Raw genomic sequence first — 13,988 nt, forward strand, 5'->3', positions numbered from 1 at the left:
TTTCCGGACCAAATGGTGCATAGGACACTGTACTGGTACTCCAATCACTGCGTAATATAATTGTTCGGTCTTAAGCTTCAGGTGCCAGGCTAAGGACGATGAAATATTCTTATGAAAAAAAACCTTTTTGAATTAATATTTCATGACAACGTCGGAAATCAAACCCGAGACCTCTTGTGTGGTAGGCAAACGCGCTGACTGAAATATAATACAGATGAGTAATGTAATAATACTACTGTGGTGTAGCAATATTTAGTTCATGTAACTAAATTTTTAAATTTTATTATGTAAATATCAGTAGAGACGAGGAACATTTTATAGAAGGGAATATAGATGTCTAGGCATTTACATGGCTTAATACCTGCCATTGGCTAGTTTAAGTGGCTACTTTACACACTGTGTAACATTCACATTGACATCTATTCACATATACACAGACCCTCACTTTTACACCCTTGTTTGCTCAATCCCGATTAAGAGGACATTAACTGGCCACCCGTATTCGAGGTTCTAGTAAAATACACATTATTAAAAATATTTTTTTTCTTATATTTATGCTCAAGTTTATCGCGACCATTGTCTTCTATTCGGTATCATCATACATCCGGTAGGCACTAAGAAAACGGCTATCTAACATTAAATTTGGAATACACACCCGGTGTCTGAGGACTTCATATCCGGGGACCGTTCACATATTCGTAATTTCGCATTCATAAAATAATCATTTCTTAGTTCCTCGAAATCGAGTGCGAAATTACTTTCTTACGTGGACTTGGAAGGTCCACAGTTTAGGGTCTGTTGTTCAATATGATAGTAATTAGCAGAATATAGAAATATGAAGTTTTATCTTTATTCAAGTGTAAACGGTGCTTGGACACATTTTGATAATTATAACACCAATTTAAAAAAAAACAACAAAATAAGCCAAAAAAAGCATGAAAAACTACTTATTACGTATGAAATATCTCTCCTCTTTCATCATCATAACTCCCCTTCCGCACCGAATAGTGCATAGGGAACTGCATTGGTACACCAATCGCAGTATATCTTGATCATTTTTGTTACATGTAAAATTATCAGTCTTACGCTTCAGGTACTTGTCCAGGGACTATGAAATATTCTAGTGTGAAAACACCCTTTTATATAAATATTTCATATTAACCATGTCGGGAATCGAATCCGAGACCTTTCATATGGTAGGCAAACACGCTGACCATTACACCGCTAAGCCGAGGCCGACTCTCTCTTTCACACCCACACAAATTCTTACTGTATTCTGATTCGCTTGACGCGTAATTATAATGTATTTTTCAATCACATAGATATATTTAACTGCAGTAAACTCACTTTTAAAACACGAATTTAAAAACTATTAAATGAAAAAATTATGTTTCTTTATAAAAAAAAATAATATTTTTACATTATTAATTTAAGTTGTTTCTATTCACTCATATCAAACACACACTTACCCTGTCCATAAACCCAACCTCATACCCATATACACTCACACACATATTCACATACCTACCAAAACCACACTCCACTCACTTACCCACGCATCCTCAATCCTCACACACAAAAACTAACTGAACTGGATTTTTATAATTGTATTTAAGTGGAAAACTGATTAGTTTCCTTTTATGTTTTTTTTTATTTATAATGTAAATATTCTTTTTTTTTTCTGTTATTTTTCTAAATAAATTAAAATTAAAATTATGCATAATGTATGTATGTGGATATCTGTTATTAGTTTCATTTAATGTTTTTTTCGTTTGCACATAATGTATATTCGCTGAATTACTGTTGATTTCCTAAATACATATAATATTTAAAAAATAAATAATAATTGGGTCCGTTAGGCCTGTATTATATATTCAGTGGTTAGGCCTCATAACGGATCGGGGGATCGGATATACGGCGCGGCGGCTGGTGGTGTTTCCAATAGATATTGGCAGACGAGGGACGAGGGACGAGACAGAAGACCCCTTAACGCCGAGTTCGTGCAGATTCCTAACACTTACGCGGCGGCAGTCTTTAATAAGCGTAATGTATTACGTAGCTCAGCAAAGGACGCGCGACCGGCGCGACTCGAAGGAACACGCGGAACCCGTGCATGTGTGTTCAGATCATTGCGCAAGGGGCGAACATACAAAACAAAATATATAAAAGTTTAAGAGGGTGCGTGGTCTGACTTTGCGTCATACAAAAATACTGCAATATTTTCTCCCTGGATAGTGACACTTTTACATAGCGCCATTTTCGTGCTCAAGGGCGCTTTACAATTTATTTCTTTATTTTATTTAAAACTTCAAGTCCAAAAAATAAGTACTTTAGCGTACTTATTGCTAAAAGCAATAGCTTTTAGCCAACCAAAAAATAGGCTGGTCAAAAGAAAAGTTGGTCAAAATTTTGTACTAAAAAAACCATTATGGAGTTCCGCAGGGCTCAATCCTTGGTCCACTTTTATATTAATGTTCCTCATATATATTAATTCCCATGTCAAGGATATCTACCGACAGACCAAAATACTTCCGTTGTGAAGAATATTATAAAGAAGTGAGAGAGATTGAAAGTTTATGCGCTGATTAAAACGAAGCCACTTGAGTTCGGAGCGAAAGGGCAATACGATGTCATACTTTTTGATATAAAAAATAAAGCAGATGCTTTGATTCCGCAAACTTTAGTAAGGCATAAATATGTAAATAAATCAAACCGGTAATTCCAATAGTGGATTAAATAGTCACTCATTAAATCACTGTAATATATTTATGGTGAAATTCCTCGCGAAATTTCGGTATTTTTTATCATTTCCCACAGAAAACATTTAGCAGTTTCTTGTTTTTTTGTGAGTTGGGCCACTCGCGTTGTAGGGCTACAATAAAGGCAGCAGGAAGCATGTGACTAGGAACAATATATTAAAGTGTCAGGAAAAGCCCATAATGGGAAACGAGTAACTGAACCTGGTCTGAGGCTCACGTATTTACAATATAGCTGGATTTATTTAGCCAAACGGGAATCAAAATTACTAAAGCATGATAAATTAAAATTAATTAAACATAATTAATACACTATCCTTGAATGAAGTTCCGTTGTAAGTCGTGAGTTGTAAGTGTTTAGTACGAAACAGCATTTTTCGATAATTGGGTTGCAATTATGAATCTTATCGCAGATAGAGAATAAAAAAATTTGGAATATTTATTTTTTGCATGCGACAACACTTTGCTTCATACATAATCACACTGCTAACTAAACGTTAAAAAGTGCGAACACGTAAACCAATCATTATGATTTTCATACAGAACATTATTGCGACCTCAAGCATCTCCCAAACCACTTAATTATGTTAAATTGACCAAACCGTATTATAAAAAAATACTATTTTTAATTGAAATTTCATAGTTTGACATTTATTTAACCTTTAATCATCAGTGTGGCCATAAATGAAGCAAAGTTTAATCGCACGCAAAAAAATTAAATCCTCAAATTTCTTTCTTCTGTATGTGTAAGATTCATAATAGCAACCCTGGTCTTTTACCTTTTATTTTTTATCATCATCATCAAACTATTATCCACACCCAGTAGTGCATGGAGCACCGAATTCTTAAATCAAATGCATCGTATCTCGATCATCTATTACAAGAAGGTAAGGTGATCAGTCTTACGCTTACAAATACTTAATAAATAAATACTTCAGTTGAAAACTACCTTTAAAATCAGATATTTCATGTCATTACAGTTTTGTAATTTTTAAATTACTTTGCGTATGACGTCACAAGTTCTCTTCAATGAATTCTGCTAATTGGTTAATTGGATTCCCGTAAGGCGGAAATATATCACAACACTCAATTATTGGTTAGTTAGGAAAAACTAGTGATAACGTTTCAAGTAATTCATTTTTATTAATACAAATACAAAGCAGTTCATTTTTTCATACATTTTCAAAAAACTTCGCCATACAATTTAATGCTCTAATTTTTACCGCGTGTAAGATTTGTAATTTTTTACATACTATTTCCCGTAGCACTGATCTTCTTCACTTCCTTATTAAGGATTTTACCTAAAAGCAGCGAGCAGCGTCGAAGGTACTAGTCAAGAGTGCTGGTTTTATTTAAGACGAGAAACTAGTATAATGTTCGGACCAACTCCCAACTAAATCTATACATACCTACTTGTCCATCCCATTTCCTAGCGCACTCCACGCAACAACATTCTTATGCTGAAATAGAGTCAATGTTAAATATTTCTAGTCTACAAAAACGTAGAACTAATATTGACTCCATATATATGTTCGGCATACTAAATGGTATAATCGATGTTCCATCATTACTGGGACAAGTAAAATTCAATATTCCGACTCGTAGATTGAGAAACAGTGAAGTACTGTTCATCGATCAGCATAGAACAAACTATGGCCTAAATTCTCCAATGACCCGCCTTTGTCGTATTGTTAACTCAAGACAGGATCTGGACTTTTTTGGTTTAAGTTTACAACGATTTAAACGAGCACTAAATAAATAGTCCAGATCTTGTCTCGATGTCCCTTATGTTTGTCAATGCTTCTTTCTTTTTTCTTTAAATGTTTTAAACTACTCTTTTATTGTAATATTTAAACCTTATAAATTGTATACATGGACTATGTCCGTTAATAAATAAATAAATAAATAAATAAACAACAATTCTACATGTGAGTGCCGGTAACAACATTAAAATTGCAGTACTAATCGAACATCAACCAAGTGGAGTGCTAACAAATATTTCATCAAGCGAGCTGTGCCAGCGTCCATTTAGACCGCTAGCTACATACACGCTGTGCCAGCGTCTCACGACCGCCGGCTTCAGCAGCCAGGTTCCAGCACACGTTACGCTTCGTCATCAGCAGGTTAGTGGCGTTGCGCATCCTTTCTTTTCCAAAAATAGTCCAGTCTAAATATTCCTCCTCGTAGAACGAGGTATTTCTCACACCTCGTCCACTCCTCAGCATATCTAGCCATAATCGGAAAAACAACGTAAGCAACATTTTTTTATTGCCCCCTGCACAAGTGATAAAAACATCGTAGCTCTATAAAATTCACCTGCCACATTAAAAAATATTTATTTTATTTTTTTAAAAGAAAACAACAGCCATTACAACAAAACGAAATACGATATTTACAAATAAACCAAAATTAAAGGTTAGTTATAGTTTTTTTGTATTACTCCGCATTATTCCAATCTTTAAAAAAAATGTTGACATATTATTTTTAAGCTAAGCAAAACAGCGCAACCGACGACATTGTAGGCGGTTACGCTGGCTCGCACCACTGTCAGAGTTATAGGCAAAACAGCATTACCGCCACTATCTTGAAAGCAGAACGTATTTAAACAATTGGCTGTCATTCCAGTATTGTCAGTAACTAACTATTATAAATCCCATTTACTGAATTATTAAAAAACATATGTATATATGGAACAAAAATTTTTAAAAAACCTTCTCCTACACAATTCACTATTTGTCGCTGACGTTGTTCTGCCGATTATGGCTCGATATATTATTCATCCGCCAGGACACTGATATGTTTTTTTTAGATATGCCACTTTTATTCTCGGGGTGCGATATTTACATTGTCTAATGACTTTCGGCACGAGACCTCTTCAATATTGATTTTGAGTGGGGTTAATTTCACGATCATTTCGCTGTATAATAAGTTCCTGCATTCGATGGGAGCAATAATTATTGGCGAGAGTACTTCGGCCCTATTTAGTGTTCAGTACACGATCCAATTATTGTAATAACCGTATCTCGTGCCGTGTGCTGGTATCATGGTGCACCATATCCCCTCGCGTGAATAATGTCGACAAATTAAATTACCTGCATCAAATTGCATAATTCATTTTCAAATTGAATAAATGGCGCGCAACGTAAAACAAAAGATAAGGATATCGATACATTGACATCTTAACAAAATGCATTTACAGGGCATACGACCTGCAAATTGTCAAACGCACGACTGAATAAAAATGGCTTAGAAATAAAAACATTTGGGTTAATCTGACAGGAATGATTCCGGGATCTCAGGCACGAGGAACGACAAATATTGAAACTTGTGAGCGTATGTGTAGGAAAGAAAATTCATTTAAGATATACGTTTGTAGTTAATTTACAGGTTTCGTGTTTTTTTAAAAGCAATTAAATACATTTTTTATATTATTTGGGTAAAATTAGGCAGCAGAGTATAATGCTCTGCCAAAAAAGACTTGGTCAGGGCTATACAACTATACGATGGAACCACTGACGTGATACTCGCGAAGATTTGCTTTTAACCTAATGAAACCAAACCGAAACCAAGTGAAGGTTATCACCAGAGTCCATACGGCGTACTGCAGATCAAATAAAAACCATGTTAGAAGTAATCTCTCTCAAACTTCTGTATGTAGGTTCTGCAGTGTAGATGATGAAACACCTTAACACCAGTATCGAGTTTGCAGGTGAGGAAAGTGAAGCTCCCCTTTACTAAAACATCAAACTCCGCACTCGACACGTTTGGAATGCGGCTCGTTGAATAAAATGCTTTAATGTAAAATATGTCAACGAAAAAACAATCCTATACTTTTGCCCAAAATACAAAATACATTTTTGCAACGCACGGTCAATACATACATCTTCAGTCTATTAATTTAGTCGCACTCTTTCAGACAACAAGTGTTGCAAACAAAAAACATCTTTATTAAAATGCACGTAAGGTTGAATTTGGTGTACATTCATATCGGTTAGGCGGAAAGTAAACGAGCCTCAAACATTACGAGAAAACCTTGGGGGAATGTTCTGACCATAATTCATTCAAACAATGAGTGATTTTTATGGCTCCCGTTGATAAAGTAAGAGGAAGGGGGCAGCGAGCAGAGTATCTACTCTCGTGGTAGTCGCCTTTAGTCGCTAGTAGGCATGGACAACTGAAGATTATTTTTTTAGCTGCAGGCCAGCTCGCAGCTCAAGTACTTGAGCCGGAGAGAGCCGGATCGCAGATCAGTTCAAATTATTTCGCGCGACTGTCGCGAGCTCAGACGCGAAACAGCTATGACACGAGCGATACAGTTTGCACCGTTCGTTCGGCTCAAATGAATGTATGGTTCACCGAATCACCACTAACGCGCTGACTCAACTGACTTGAAGTCATGAAGCGTCGCGTACTAATCACACATAGGCCCATTTCACATGTGCAGCGCGTATCCATGCGACATCGCATAGTCAGTAGAATTGTATTTGTGTGTGTGAGAAGGGGATGGGGACTGCGGAACTATTTCATTCCTAAAGTATCGATTCGAATATTCGAATATCGATTCGAAGTTACGGGATCATGTATATATATAAATATACATACAAATTTCATTTGTATGTGTATATATATAAATATACATACAAATTTCATTTGTATTTTCCAAATTATATACCTAACTTCTTTAAAATTTCATAACCTTGATTCATTGAAACACAGAAAAGATATCTTCAATCAGATCCTGCTTTACAAAACTGTAAATAATAAATTTGATTCCCCAGAACTAATTAATCTACTTGCATACCGTGTCCCCTCTAGACGGACTAAACTGATATTTTCTATCTTCCTAACATTAATTCTGAAGATGTTTTTTAAATTAACTTAAACTTACTGTCTTTTTTTTTTTTAAGTTGCTTCTCATCGGTTTTTTGAATCTCTTGAAATATGTAGGTACGTAAATATATCTTTTACCTTTAAAAAAAAATGGTTTGTGCACTTGATCATGTTTTTTTATTCTTTTTTATTTTAACTCTTACTTTTTAATTACTTTAAGTAAGTTTTTTTATTAATGTTAATATTATTTCCATTTATGTAAATACTAACTAGAAACTTTTAACATAACTTTTTTACTTCGATTTTAATTATTTAATTACTTTCATTTATGTTTTTTTTCCCTTACAATATTGTACTTAAAAAATTCAAATAGTTAATTGATAAACTTAGCATGTAATATAATATGTAAACTTCACCGGTCCATTAGAGTTAACTCTAAATTTATGTACTATAAAACCACATTATTAACACATTATAGAATTGATACAATGGTTTCAATATGTCGGTACAAATATATACATTTATATATAATGTGTACAATTACATTATGAGGATAACTTTTACTGTACAATAATAATATTTATGCTAAGTACCTACTTGTTACAATGTATCAGTATTATTGTACATGTTAGGGAGGGGGACTAAATATATTGTGTGAGGGTGTGTATTTACTAAATATATTGTGTATTTATGTATGGGTGTGCATATATGTGACAATGTGTAGTGAATATAAGTTGACTTATTGAACAATGATTTTCAAAAAATAATTGTTTTTTTCAAACCTTTATGAGGAAAGCTATCAACCACCTTATCAATCGATTTAAAATTGTTAAGAATGCTCCGGCCTAAAATCCAAATTCAAAAATTTGTAAAAATTTCAACAAAGTAATAAAAAACAAAAATATAAATATATATGTAAGTACTCATATACACACATACGATTACATCATTAAATTATTATTGAGAATAATATTCCGGCACCCTCCAACATACCCGTCAGAACAGCTGTTCCAATACACGAAGGTGCTGGATATGAGACAACTGTACCTAAAAGAAGCACTTACACGCTTTTGGTCGAACAATGAGGAGAGGTCTTAGCAAAATGTCCGTACGAGGTTTTCCCAGAGCATGAATTATGACATACCCAAAACCCGTACGACTTTTGCTCTTTCTTTTGCTTTTGGAGGATCTTTGTCAACACCATATGCTCCAACTAGGTAGCGGACATAGAATTATGATGATGATGATGACTTTTGATAGGTTGACTATCAAACAATTAGTAAAAAGTTAGTGCAAATACCGCTTTTTCGCTATTTCGATAAACTCTATTTGATGTTCAAACGTGTATCTTGAAAAGAATTGGTCCAAAGAAAAAAAAATAAATGAACATTTTAAATAAATTTTATTTTCTTAGGCTTTCATATTTTTTATATTAAATGTATAGGGACGTAATTATAAGCAAAAAAACTTAATTTTTTTAAAATTGCGGCATGAGCGGTGGTCGTTCAAGGTCACACACTTAAGGTTTTACTAAGGGCATTATGTCCACCGATCCTGTTAAGTTTCAAAATATGATAACTTTTTTTATCAAAAAAATTAAAAAAGTACACACCGAATGACCTTGAACGTCCCATACTTATAATAAATCTTGAAAACCACCCGATGGATCTAAACCTGGTTTTCACTGTCATGTAACGTGTCCTAAAACAAAGCTACTTGTATTTGTTGCATCTTCGAAAAATAAAAATTAGTACGTCATATTCATTTCTTACCGAAAATTACCGTAAAATACCGCGGTGATTTTACCGCCTTGCATCTCTAATTTATTGCGATACAAGTAAATATCGTTTTTGCTACCATTTATGCTTGCAATATACACATGTATGTTCATAAGGATGAATGACAATATCCGACTAAGACCCTCCATATAATCTTTCAAACTCACAGTGAAAGGGGCAGTGAACGTAATAGAGTTAAATTGAATTGAAATAATATACGAAATTAGAAATTTCAAAAGATCTACTCCGGGAAGTTACGCTCTCGGGAATTTTCCCACGGTACATCATTACTTACACTTCCAGTACCTTATACACCCATTGGGTGTAAATAAGGGTTAGATGGTGATGAACATAATGTCATTGTATTATTTTAGATGTTTGTAAATCTAACATTGTGGATCATCGTAATATATAATTTTTATTTGAGAATAAAAAATACCGTTTTGTGATCCACTGTATTTGTTTACACAACCGAATATATGTATTATGTTTGTTTACTTGTTAATAACCCTAAAGAGGGAAATGATTTGTAGCCGAAACTAGTCAGTTGTGTGAACACATAAAGTGGTTTAAAAAAAAAAGGTTTTTTTAATTCTCATTTTTTATTTTTTGCATAATTTGATTCTTTTGGTAATTTTGTTAAGAGTTCATTTTCTGCTTACTAAAGTTGAAAGTGTAAAGAAGGACTCTTACACTCGCATACGTTGATGTTTATTGTATGCAATTATTACTTTATTATGGTCAATATAATGATTCAAATAATATATACATTCAAATTAACAATGCACTGGCCTATGCACCATTGGGTTCTGATAAGGGTTTGGTGGTAATGTACTTCAATATAAATTTTACCGAAGTATGTATAAATTTACTTTTATATAAATAAATATCCGTTTTTATAAACGATATATCGATATTATTATCGAAGCTAATTGAAACGAATAATGGCGGTACATCACTTTTCCACTAACACATTCGTAAAAACTCTTTGAGATGTTCTTACGAATATAATATAACCTGTTGATTATAATCGAATATTTTTTATCCGATTTTTTTGAAAAAAAATGGTTTCGATTTAAAAACAATATTTTCCTAATAATTAATAATTTGCATTAAAACTTAAAACTGCACTAATAAGTGCATATTATTTATTTTATCCCCTTTCTAATTTATATTATAAAATAATGGGTTATATTGTTCATTTTGTTTAAATATGTATTTTGTTAGTGTTTACATGTAGTTGACAAAAAATAGGTAGTGTATTTCTTTATTTCAATGTTTCTGTATTTTATTTTTCATTGTTTGTAAACCAAATAAATAAATTAATGACAGGCGGGATGGGATTTCTATGAAGACGATATTTTTAAATAATACGCTAATTAGCAGCGTGGTTCATTTAAACTTCTGTGCAATTGACTTAACGGTTCCTAATTTATCATTTCATTTGTGAATAAAAAATAGCAGATTTAAGATATATACGAATATCTATAAGTAAAACATATTAACAAAATTGAAATAATAATACGTTGTGAATAAAAATACTCATTCAGTCATGTTTCTTACAATAAAAGGAACATCATGAAAATTTCATTAAATGTATTGAATACGTTTGGTAATTTTCTACTTGTCTAAATCACTCTAGAGCTAACAATATATTTGAATACTTAAAAATAATACAGTTTTTTTTATTTAGCTAATGAAATAGTAAAAAAAATCAATGCCACCTAACCCAAATAAAAATATATCTATCTTTGCTCTTTTGACAATATTTTAGGTTTCTGCTTGATCAATTTCAAATATGAAATTCAATTTTAAAAACACATGTTAGGTTTTTTTATACAGAAACATAATTTTGGTTTATTTAAATTAATTTATCATTTTTTGACACTAAATCTCAACTCCATAGAACCAAATTCCTGTGTATCGAAAGCAAAATACGAAACTATTGTGTTTATAAACAAAATGAAAAAAAAAAATTTGAACATAGGGAACACTGTTTTTTTTCTAATCAGTGTGAACTCAATATGAAACTAGAAATAAAAATGAAGTAAGGCTGCCATTTAGTAAGAAAACGAAGACACAGAACTCGTTGATGCACCGAGCTGGACAGTTTAAAGAAATACCATTAGAAATAAGTGAACAAAAAATAATAATTCATTTTAATGTAAGTTAATAAAACAAAGCATGTGTAGCAGATAAGTTATATCTTAAAAAGTAATTCTATTCGAGTTGGTCTTAAATAAGTTTTTTTTTAATGTACGTATATTGTTTAGAAATGTTAATAATGAGTATATATTTTAATAATAATTATATACAGGTTAATATATTAGGACATTCATATCTTATGTTTGTACTATTTAAAGACTAAATAAAAATAATAAAACCTATAACTTTATCAGAAAAGGAAAGCACGAATATAAAAATAAAAAGTTTTGAAGTGACAGAGGCAATGTAGCATAATGTATTTCTATATATTAAAGCAGAGCTACAGACAGTATTACACATGTGAAATTATAACAATTTTGAAAAAAAAAATGCCTCCAATGTATCGAATATTTCAATATATATATATTGAAATATTAAAAATAAAAATATAATTATACACTTTACACCATCTATATACATAACATTAATAACTATCACTGTCAAAAAGATTTAAGTAATATTTTTTAATTGCTACACTTTTGGATTTGCTATTCGACTTTTCGTGTTTTCATATTTATTGATTATTCGGAATGGTTAATACTTTCCAGATACTTTTTTTCGAAACTTCGATCAGCGAAACTTAGGTACATGAAGACCCTGAGTTACGCGTTATTATTATTATCTTCCAAATATTATTTTATTATAAAATTATTTTATAGAAATACACCATTCCTTTCTCAACAGTCCCCTTGGTAAAGCCTGTGTGAAGGAATATTTTTTTTATTAAAAAAATAAATAAATAATAAAAACAACAAAAAACATTAGAAAAAATATCTAATTAAAAAACACTTTTTTGAGAAATGACCAAAAAATAGTTTTCGCAATAATAATAATATTACGAGTAAAATACATAAGTTTTTACGTATTTTTTTTAGTTAGTGTATACAATAATGCATTATAAGAATAGGCATATTTATATTATATATATTTAATTAATAGTTTTTCTTTCATTCTTCATACTTCATAAGTATTTTGAAAAAACAACGCATAATCCATAAATAAAAAGTCGATTACGGGAATAATCTAATTCGGATATTCGAACTATTAATATTGATAATAATCGTTTGCGATTAAGCACACCCCAACAGATTTTGGCAAACTCGTGTCTGTCAGACAGGGTCGTGTACATTTTTACAACGCGTGTGAAAAGGTAGCAGATTTTGTATGCGTTTGTAGGATAAGCGCGGTAAAATATCGGGTCGCATGGATTTGCGTGGCATGTGTGAAAACGGCCATACGATTCGAACGAAACTCACAATGAACCGCTGTGAGCTGTGAGCCGCTGATTAGAGATTTGAGCTGTCGCCCAACAGCTCAAAGCGTTCGAACCGTCTTTTTGAACCGGTTCAAAATTAAGCTATCCATGTCTAGACACTACCGCGCGTTTTGGCATTAAGTGCGTGTGTATCTAGAAATGAATAATTTCGTATTTTTTTCACACTCAAGACGATTTTATTATTCGCACTTATTCGTTTTACAGTTTTTTTTTAATTAAGTAACGTACTATATGTAATCAATGTTGATTGTTAAAGTCTAACGTTAGCCTCACTAGAACTTTAGTAGCCAAATCGCCGCTGGTTTACACATGTTATTTAAATACGATGTTTTATATCACAAAAAAAGTCAGTCGCATATTCGGCGAACCATTGATCCCGAGGAAGTGAGAGCACTTACCGACTACCTAATTGGCCAATATTTTAAGAACTTGGATTTGGAGGACGAGGTTTAGCCATAGATATGAAAGCACTCGCCCTCAAGTCAGTAGTCTCGCTCTTCAAAGCCTTAAAAAAATTACGGGCACCCTTCACAGTAGATTTATAAAGGTTCCAGTGACGTCAAGAGCTTATTTAGTATTGACCTCCATCACAAGAACGAGAATAGATAACTATCCATGTATCGGAAAAATCGACATCATTTACAATACTTTCATTCTTAGATTAGACATGAAATAGGTACTGTATTTTCGACTCCTTAAGATTATCTTGAACGCTTAATAAAAATTAGATCAATAAAAGCAATATTTCACATAAATACATAAATGAAACCAATAAAATCGAGATATAGAGAGGCCAAGATGGCCGACAGAAAGGTAAAGTAGATAAGTTATAATATGATATTACACGGGGCAGATAAACAATACTGAGATTGCAATCAATACGGCGACTGGTACCATGAAATACAATTGTGCAGAACAACTGAATTGCCAACCAATTCATTTTCGATTATCTTCATCTAGATTTCATTAATGCGAGAATACAGCCATACAATGTAGCAAAACTTGAGAACAGTTTTCAATAAAAAAATGTGATAAAACGTAATGAGTCTTATAAGTTTAAGTAAATTAACACTCCTTTTAGTCAGTTTTGGGGGACGCGTAGGATGAGTATTTACAATAGCACATTTAAAAATATATATATAT

The 13,988-nt window shown here is 32.4% G+C and overlaps 1 protein-coding gene and 1 long non-coding RNA gene across 9 annotated transcripts in view; one reads left to right on the top strand and one right to left on the bottom strand.

Annotated features, from left to right (window-relative positions):
• The window catches only part of LOC148279999 (uncharacterized), a 233,012-nt gene extending 224,077 nt beyond the window's left edge, over window positions 1–8,935 (top strand). The window contains exon 2 of the long non-coding RNA XR_015822727.1: window positions 7,182–8,935. This is a non-coding gene — a long non-coding RNA (uncharacterized LOC148279999). The remainder of the gene's footprint in view (window positions 1–7,181) is intronic.
• Ntan1 (N-terminal amidohydrolase 1) overlaps window positions 1–13,988 on the bottom strand; it is a 292,280-nt gene that overhangs the window by 54,744 nt on the left and 223,548 nt on the right. The window lies entirely within an intron of this gene.

The sequence above is a fragment of the Micrasema longulum genome, unplaced genomic scaffold, assembly GCF_059751315.1.
Source record: "Micrasema longulum isolate JH-2025_06_02 unplaced genomic scaffold, ASM5975131v1 h1tg000632l, whole genome shotgun sequence".
NCBI lineage: Eukaryota > Metazoa > Arthropoda > Insecta > Trichoptera > Brachycentridae > Micrasema > Micrasema longulum.